General features: G+C 46.8%; 1 pseudogene; it reads left to right on the top strand.

Annotated features, from left to right (window-relative positions):
- The first annotated feature begins 9036 nt into the window (after positions 1-9036).
- On the top strand, positions 9037-9268 carry LOC139239273 (U2 spliceosomal RNA; annotated as a pseudogene).
- Positions 9269-10071: the final 803 nt, after the last annotated feature.

Genomic DNA, 10071 nt, shown 5'->3' on the forward strand with positions numbered 1-10071 from the left:
ACCACTCGAGGCCAACCCATCTTCACAACTCAGCCCTCTGACACTGGGATCAGCTGGTGGGGCCTTCTCCGGGTCACCTCCAGATGTTTGGATGTTTCCCTCGTCCCTCAGTTAGCAGAATGAACGCAGTGAAGTGGAGTATTTAACATAAACATTCGACACCAGGCCTGCGTTCGAAAGTTCAAGCAGTCTTTATTTTGCACGGGGAGGAAAATGACCTGCTATGGGTCTAACCAGGTCACTGTCCAATGATACGCAGTTTCAAACAACTGTTTATACACTTGAAGTTCATGCTCAACCTCGTGCATGATCCTTTGGCACAATTTGATTAGTTTAAAGCCCGCGTGCACAATGACTGATTGGTCCATTTCCTTCCGCGTCACATAACGTTTTCTGCCTAGCTTGCGTAACATTCAACGTCCCTGTTCTTGCTTCTTGGAACTAGCAAACCTCATCTTTCACAAACCACACCCCGTTATTTCAGGGGATTTACTTTAGCTACAGCCGGTCTGCGGTTTATGCATATGTGCTGTTGTGCAGGTTGCATTGTTAACCCTTTAACTCCTGAAGGACGCTATGTCCCACTTCAGCAGTATTCCAGGATTGGCCTGACCAGAGCCCTCTGCTACAATTATACAGGGCATTGGTGAGGCCACACCTGGAGAACTGCGTACAAGTTCTGGTTTCCTTACCTAACGAAAGACAGACTTGCCCCAGAGAGAGTGCAACGTAGATTTACTAGACTGGTTCCTGGGATGAGGGGATTGCCCTATGAGGAGAGATTGAGTACACTAGGCCATTGGAGTGCTGCATCGGAGAACCGGGGTGCCCTTTCTGTCCCCAGTTGAGACAATGCTCCATTTCCTGTCACAATGAGGTACCTGTACTTCTGTAACTAGAGTTTAGAAGAATGTGAGGTGATTTAATTGAAACATGCAAAATTCTCAAGGAGCTTGACAGGGTTAATGCTGAGAATATGTTTCCCCAAAACGTTAATGAGATGTCTTTTCTCTTACGCACAAGATAGCAACTAAGCTGGAACAGAGACTTCAGAAACTCACTCAACAGGACCCCCTAGTGGCCAGTGCTTTCAATTACACTGTGACAGTTGACATAGCAAAATTGAATGGAAAATGTTGACATAGAGATTGACAGTGGTAGAAGCTGAGAGAGTTAGGAGGTGTTCGCCATACACAAGATGTCTAAAAACGTATCAATTCGTTAGTCCCACCAATTTGGTTACTTTGCCGGGATGAATGTTTCTCCCTGTTTGACCAAACTCCGAGTTCTGCTTCTCTATACTTGAAAAGTATTTTTTTTTAAAGTATTTAATAAATGCATGAAAATTGGGAAAGGGCAGGGGAGTGGGACTAATTGGGTAGCTCTTTCGCCAGTGACTGTACTTCAAAAGTACTTCATTGGTTGTAACGCTCCTTGGGACATCTTGAGATCGCGAAAGACGCTAAATACAGACCGGCAGTGATCTCATTGAATGGTGGAATAGCCTCGAGGGGGGCTGGATCGCCTACTCCTGTTCCTAAGAGCCGGCACAGGCAAGCTGGGCCGAATGGCCTCCTTGTGTGCAGTATTGCCGCCGCATGGAATTTAAGTGAACATACATAACAACCTAAGAATTAGGAGCAGGAGTCAGCCATTCGGCCCCTCGAGCCTGCCCCACCATTCATAGAAACATAGAAAATAGGTGCAGGAGTAGGCCATTCGGCCCTTCGAGCCTGCACCGCCATTCAATGAGTTCATGGCTCAACATGCAACTTCAGTACCCCATTCCTGCTTTCTCGCCATAACCCTTGATCCCCCTCGTAGTAAGGACTACATCTAACTCCTTTTTGAATATATTTAGTGAATTGGCCTCAACAACTTTCTGTGGTAGAGAATCCCACAGGTTCACCACTCTCTGGGTGAAGAAGTTTCTCCTCATCTCGGTCCTAAATGGCTTACCCCTTATCCTTAGGCTGTGACCCCTGGTTCTGGACTTCCCCAACATTAATAAGAACATAAGAACATAAGAATTAGGAACTGGAGTAGGCCATCTAGCCCCTCGATCCTGCTCCGCCATTCAACAAGATCATGGCTGATCTGGCCGTGGACTCAGCTCCACTTACCCGCCCGCTCCCCATAACCCTTAATTCCCTTATTGGTTAAAAATCAATCTGTGATTTGAATATATTCAATGAGCTCGCCTCAACTGCTTCCTCGGGCAGAGAATTCCACAGATTCACAACCCTCTGGGAGAAGAAATTCCTTCTCAACTCGGTTTTAAATTGGCTCCCCCGTATTTTGAGGCTGTGCCCCCTAGTTCTAGTCTCCCCGACCAGTGCAAACAACCTCTCTGCCTCTATCCTGTCTATCCCTTTCAATATTTTAAATGTTTCTATAAGATCATCCCTCATCCTTCTGAACTCCAACGAGTAAAGACCCAGTCTACTCAATCTATTATCATAAGGTAACACCCTCATCTCCGGAATCAGCCTAGTGAATGGTCTCTGTACCCCCTCCAAAGCTAGTATATCCTTCCTTAAGTAAGGTGACCAAAACTGCACGCAGTACTCCAGATGCGGCCTCACCAATACCTTGTACAGTTGCAGCAGGACCTCCCTGCTTTTGTACTCCATCCCTCTCGCAATGAAGGCCAACATTCCATTCACCTTCCTGATTACCTGCTGTACCTGCAAACTAACTTTTTGGGATTCATGCACAAGGACCCCCAGGTCCCTCTGCACCGCAGCATGTTGTAATTTCTCCCCATTCAAATAATATTCCCTTTTACTGTTTTTTTTTCCGAGATGGATGGCCTCACATTTTCCGACATTGTATTCCATCTGCCAAACCTTAGCCCATTCGCTTAACCTATCTAAATCTCTTTGCAGCCTTTCTGTGTCCTCTACACAACCCGCTTTCCCACTAATCTTTGTGTCATCTGCAAATTTTGTTACAATACACTCTGTCCCCTCTTCCAGGTCATCTCTGTATATTGTAAACACTTGTGGTCCCAGCACCGATCCCTGTGGCACACCACTAACCACCGATTTCCAATCCGAAAAGGACCCATTTATCCCGACTCTCTGCTTTCTGTTAGCCAGCCAATTCTTGATCCATGCTAATACATTTCCTCTGACTCCGCGTACCTTTATCTTCTGCAGTAACCTTATCGAATGCCTTTTGGAAATCTAAATACACCACATCCATCGGTACACCTCTATCCACCATGCTCGTTATATCCTCAAAGAATTCCAGTAAATTCGTTAAACATGATTTCCCTTTCATGAATCCATGTTGCGTCTGCTTGATTGCACTATTCCTATCTAGATGTCCCGCTATTTCTTCCTTAATGATAGCTTCAAGCATTTTCCCCACTACAGATGTTAAACTAACTGGCCAATAGTTACCTGTCTTTTGTCTGCCCCCTTTTTTAAACAGAGGCGTTACATTAGCTGCTTTCCAATCCGATGGTACCTCCCCAGAGTCCAGAGAATTTTGGTAGATTATAACGAATGCATCTGCTATAACTTCCGCCATCTCTTTTAATACCCTGGGATGCATTTCATCAGGACCAGGGAACTTGTCTACCTTGAGTCCCATTAGCCTGTCCAGCACTACCCCCCTAGTGATCGTGATTGTCTCAAGGTCCTCCCTTCCCACATTCCCGTGACCAGCAATTTTTGGCATGGTTTTTGTGTCTTCCACTGTGAAGACCGAAGCAAAATAATTGTTTAAGGTCTCAGCCATTTCCACATTTCCCATTATTAAATCCCCCTTCTCATCTTCTAAGGGACCAACATCTACTTTAGTCACTCTTTTCCATTTTATATATCGGTAAAAGCTTTTACTATCTGTTTTTATGTTTTGTGCAAGTTTACTTTCGTAATCTATCTTTCCTTTCTTTATTGCTTTCTTAGTCATTCTTTGCTGTCATTTAAAATGTTCCCAATCTTCTAGTTTCCCACTAACCTTGGCCACCTTATACGCATTGGTTTTTAATTTGATACCCTCCTTTATTTCCTTGTTTATCCACGGCTGGTTATCCCTTCTCTTACCGCCCTTCTTTTTCACTGGAATATATTTTTGTTGAGCACTATGAAAGAGCTCCTTAAAAGTCCTCCACTGTTCCTCAATTGTGCCACCGTTTAGTCTGTGTTCCCAGTCTACTTTAGCCAACTCTGCCCTCATCCCACTGTAGTCCCCTTTGTTTAAGCATAGTAAGCTCGTTTGAGACACTACTTCCTCACCCTCAATCTGTATTACAAATTCAACCATACTGTGATCACTCATTCCGAGAGGATCTTTTACTAGGAGATCGTTTATTATTCCTGACTCATTACACAGGACCTGATCTAAGATAGCTTGCTCCCTTGTAGGTTCTGTAACATACTGTTCTAAGAAACAATCCCGTATGCATTCTATGAATTCCTCCTCAAGGCTACCCCGTGCGATTTGATTTGGCCAATCGATATGTAGGTTAAAATCCCCCATGATTACTGCCGTTCCTTTTTCATATGCCTCCATTACTCCCCTGATTATTGTCCGCCCCACCGTGAAGTTATTATTTGGGGGCCTATAAACTACGCCCACCAGTGACTTTTTCCCCTTACTATCTCTAATCTCCACCCACAATGATTCAACATTTTGTTCATTAGAGCCAATATCGTCTCTCACAACTGCCCTGATATCATCCTTCATTAACAGAGCTACCCCACCTCCTTTCCCTTCTTGTCTATCTTTCCGAATTGTCAGATACCCCTGTATGTTTAATTCCCAGTCTTGGCCACCCTGCAACCGCGTTTCAGTAATGGCCACCAAATCATACCCATTTGTAATGATTTGTGCCGCCAACTCATTTACTTTGTTTCGAATGCTGCGTGCGTTTAGGTAAAGTGTTTTAATACTAGTTTTTAAACCATGATTTTTAGTTTTGAGCCCTCCTGCAGCCCCTTTATATTCATACATATTGTCCCTTCCTATCACCTTGTGGTTTACACTTACCCCAGTGCTACTCTGCTCTGTTGCCTCCTGCCTTTTGCATTCTTGCCTGTTCATCTGAGCTCTCACACACCCTAACTAGCTCAGAGCCCTCTCCTGGGTTCCCATCCCCCTGCCAAGATAGTTTAAAGCCCTCCCAACCGTACTATCAAAACCACCCGCGAGAACATTGGTCCCGCCTCTGTTGAGGTGTAACCTGTCCGACTTGTACAGGTCCCACCTTCCCCAGAAGCGGTCTTGAGAGAGTCAGTGTGTGAATGTTACTGAAATGAAATGCGTGCACAATCGCCCTGCACAAGGTTATTTACATGTGGATTAAATTTAAGGGTGAAAGCGTGGCCCAGCTCACTGAGTTATAAAGTCTTTGGCCCCAGTGGAAAGCAGGGTGTAGCTAATCTCCAACCTGTTGTTGCACTTTGCCCAAAATGGGTTTACAATCACTGGAAACTAATATCTTGCAGAGCATAAAACACTTTGTAATCGTCCCTTTGCCATACCATGCAAGGGGGAATTGCCCCCTGGTTACGTTAGGATGTCCAGGTACAACTGGCATAAATTAGAAAACAATTGCTCCATATAGTCCGCAGAGAGTATAATCTGTCAGTGTGAACAATAGCAATGGCCTAGAGTCAAAGGGATAGATGTTTAACTTTCCGTCCGGACTCAAAACCGGATTCAATGAGATCATGGCTGATCTTTGACCTCAACTCCGCTTTCCTGCACTGTCCCCATATCCCTTGATTCCCTTAATATCCAAACATCTATCAATCACTGTCTTCAATATACTCAAAGACTGAGCCTCCACAGCCCTCTGAGGCAGAGAATTCCAAAGATTCACCACCCTCTGAGTGAAGACGTTTCTCCTCATCTCAGTCCTAAATGGCCGACCCCTTATCCTGAGACTGTGACCCCCGGTTCTAGACTCCCCAGCCCGGGGGAAACATCCTCTCTGCACCTACCCTGTCAAGCCCTGTAAGAATGTTGTATGTTTCAATGAGATCACCTCTCATTCTTCTAAACTCTAGAGAATATCGGCCTAGTCTACTCAATCTCTCCTCATAGGACAATCCCCCCATCCCAGGAATCAGTCTGGTGAACCTTCGTTGCACTCCCTCAATGGCAAGTATATCCTTCCTTAGGTAACGAGACCAAAACTGTGCACAATACTCCAGGTGTGGTCTCACCAGGGCCCTGTATAATTGCAGTAAGACATCTTTACTCTTATACTCAAATCCTCTTGTAATAAAGGCCAACATACCATTTGCTTTCTTAATTGCTTACTGTACCTGTATGTTAACTTTCAGTGATTGGTGAACAAGGGCACCCAAATCTCTCTGAACACCAACACTTTCCAACTGTTATATCTGTTTTGGAGGACCATGCACCGTACCATTTCATTTTGACTGCAGTGTGCTTTTGAATTTCCTGCCTCCCTGGCGTCAGTATTTAATATTTCCTTACAGCATTTTTACACAGGAATTCCTCTTCGAGCTGGAAGAAAGAGTCTGTCTCTTTGATCCACAGTTTGTTTAAATATCAGACGCCCAGCATGAAGCATTTTAATTAGTTGCTGTCCTTGCCGGGGACAATGCATCTTCACCATTGCACAGGCCGCATTACTTGTAAACCAATCAATTGACAGGATTCATTACTCCTAACCTGTTCAGCAATTTACTAGAGTTACGAGCAGCAGTGATGAGAGCTAGACGCTGGGCTCTGAATACTCACCCGTCGAGCGCACAGGATACACATCCTTCATCCGTTTTGCCAATCACTTTTTCTGCCCCCATTTCCAGAAAGAAAGAAAGGCTTGCATTTATATAGCGCCTTTCACAACCACCGGACGCCTCAAAGCGCTTTACAGCCAATGAGGTCCTTTTGGAGTGTAGTCGCTGTTGTAATGTGGGAAACGCGACAGCCAATTTGCGCACAGCAAGCTCCCACAAACAGCAATGTGACAATGATCCAGATAATCTATATTTGTTATGTTGATTGAGGGATAAATATTGACCCCAGGACACTGGGGAGAACTCCCCTGCTCTTCTTTGAAATAGTGCCACGGGATCTTTTCCGTCTACCTGAGAGGATAGACGGGGCCTCGGTTTAACGTCTCCAACCGAAAGTCGGTACCTCCGACAGTGCAGCACTCCCTCAGCACTGCACTGCGAGTGTCAGCCTGGATTTATGTGCTCAAGTCCCTGGAGTGGGACTTGAACCCACGACTTTCTGACTCAGAGGCGAGTGTGCTGCCCACTGAGCCACGGCTGACACAGCAGGCAGCGGATGTCAATGCCGAGGGGCAGTTCGGGTCTTTTAGATACCGTACCTACTCTGTGACATGTGACAAAGACACTGTTAAACTGGCCCCAGCCCCTGGCCTTCCCAGACCCTCAGAGAAGTGTCGCCTTCCCTCCAGGAGCAGAGTCCCTTCCACACCTCTCAATCCAGCTGCACTCTTCATTCTCCGAGTGCGTTAGTAATCTTCGTTCCTGAGGTACCGTATTCCCCGAATTCACCAGATTCACTGCATTCACCGTATTCTCTGTATGCCCTGGGAGTGTTTGATGGGACAGTGTAGAGGGAGCTTTACTCTGTATCTAACCCGTGCTGTACCTGCCCTGGGAGTGTTTGATGGGACAGTGTAGAGGGAGCTTTACTCTGTATCTAACCCTGTGCTGTACCTGCCCTGGGAGTGTGTGATGGGACAGTGTAGAGGGAGCTTTACTCTGTATCTAACCCCGTGCTGTACCTGCCCTGGGAGTGTGTGATGGGACAGTGTAGAGGGAGCTTTACTCTGTATCTAACCCGTGCTGTACCTGCCCTGGGAGTGTGTGATGGGACAGTGTAGAGGGAGCTTTAATCTGTATCGAACCTGTGCTGTACCTGCCCTAGGTGTGTGAGTGTGTAATGGGACAGTGTAGAGGGAGCTTTACTCTGTATTGAACCCGTGCTGTACCTGCCCTGGGAGTGTGTGATGGGACAGTGTAGAGGGAGCTTTACTCTGTATCTAACCCCGTGCTGTACCTGCCCTGGGAGTGTGTGATGGGACAGTGTCGAGGGAGCTTTACTCTGTATCTAACTCGTGCTGTACCTGCCCTGGGAGTGTTTAATGGGACAGTGTCGAGGGAGCTTTACTCTGTATCGAACCCGTGCTGTACCTGCCCTGGGAGTGTTTGATGGGACAGTGTAGGGGGAGCTTTACTCTGTATCTAACCGGTGCTGCACCTGCCCTGGGAGTGTGTGATGGGACAGTATAGAGGGAGCTTTACTCTGTATCTAACCGGTGCTGTACCTGCCCTGGGAGTGTTTGATGGGACAGTGTAGAGGGAGCTTTACTCTGTATCTAACCCGTGCTGTACCTGCTCTGGGAGTGTTTGATGGGACACTGTAGAGGGAGCTTTACTCTGTATCTAACCTGTGCTGTACCTGCTCTGGGAGTGTTTGATGGGACAGTGTAGAGGGAGCTTTACTCTGTATCTAACCCGTGCTGTACCTGCCCTGGGAGTGTGTGATGGGACAGTGTAGAGGGAGCTTTACTCTGTATCTAACTCCCTGTACCTGCCTCCACCACAGATGTACAGAACGCTAATGAGCACGAAATCTATAACGGAAAGAAATCCGAGTTAATTTGTCACCTTTAACCCGCGGATGCTGTGCTAACCCAGATCGGAAACTGAGAATATAAATGGAGAGTGCTGTATGAGCTATTTTTGGGATGTGGAGGTGGTGCTAATCTCGAATGAGCCTGAGAGCCAGGAACTGATGAAAGAGTGGGGAATGTTTTGCATAGATTTTATTTAATGATTCCCCTTGTAGTGTGTACTTTGAATATACTGAGGAAAGCACACAGGTTACAGAGGGAGGGAAGGGTCTGTATATCCTCCCGTACCCACCATATTGAATAGACCGCCCCCCTGCCATGTGGGTCAGGCCAATTGGGAAATAGCCAGGACCTTCAAATTGATGTGGTCTGCGTGTAGTGGAGCAATATCTCCCGCAGTGCGGGTGGTATTGGAGCTCGCCTCTTGAGTGGTCCAGGCATCTTCTCGGCCTTTTGGCTAAGATCATGCATAACTAACCTGACCAGCCACCATGACCTCCGGGTGGTTTCTCCCTGGTCAGGAAGATATATGCTTGCATTTTTGGAAACAGGAGGTGGGTGGGGTGGGTTGACCCATCCACCTCCACGGAGGTGTGTGGGGGACCTGACCCATCCACCTCCATGGCACGAACCTGGTATTGCAGTACTTCCAGGAACGGTGCAGTGGCTCTAGGCCTTTTGGCTAAGAGCATTGGCGCAGAGTGATCCTTGGCATGTGCAAGGTGACCTCTGGCGTTTGTGATTTGACAAAGAATTGGAACGATTGGCTACGAATTTAAATTTAATAAAAAAAAATTTAAAAAAATATCTCCCGCAGTGCGACGGTTAATTCTCCGGGCGTTCACATAACAACATAGGAATTTGGAGCAGGAGTCGGCCATACGGCCCTTCGAGCCTGCTCCAATAAGATCATTGTGCATGTTAGCTGTGCATGAGGTCATGTCTGACAGAAGTGCTTCCTCCTGGGGGAAACCTGACAGGTGAAGGAATGCGGATCACGGTTCAGCGTGAGACGCTGGTCAGAGATCAGCCATAAATGCAGCCTGGAGCCGGGACTATTGGACAAGACGTTAAACCGAGGCCCCGTCTGCTCTCAGGTGGGTGGTAGAGACCCAGCGGCCACTATTTTGAAGACGAGCAGGGGAGTTACCCCCGGTGTCCCGGCCAATATTTATCCCTCAATCAACATCACTAAAAAACGGATTATCTGGGTCATTATCACATTGCTGTTTGTGGGAGCTTGCTGTGCACAAACTGCCGCGTTTCTCACATTACAACAGTGACTACATTCCAAAAGTACTTAATTAGCTGTAAAGCACTTTGGGACGACCAGTGGTCATGAAAGGCGCTATATAAATGCAATTCCTTCCTCCCTCCATCCCTCCCTTCCTCCCTTCCTTTTCTCTCGGACACCCCCCTTTTTCTTGGACCCCCCTTTCTCTCGGATCCCCCCTTTCTCTCGGACCCCCCCT

The sequence above is a fragment of the Pristiophorus japonicus genome, chromosome 26, assembly GCF_044704955.1.
Source record: "Pristiophorus japonicus isolate sPriJap1 chromosome 26, sPriJap1.hap1, whole genome shotgun sequence".
Lineage (NCBI taxonomy): Eukaryota > Metazoa > Chordata > Chondrichthyes > Pristiophoridae > Pristiophorus > Pristiophorus japonicus.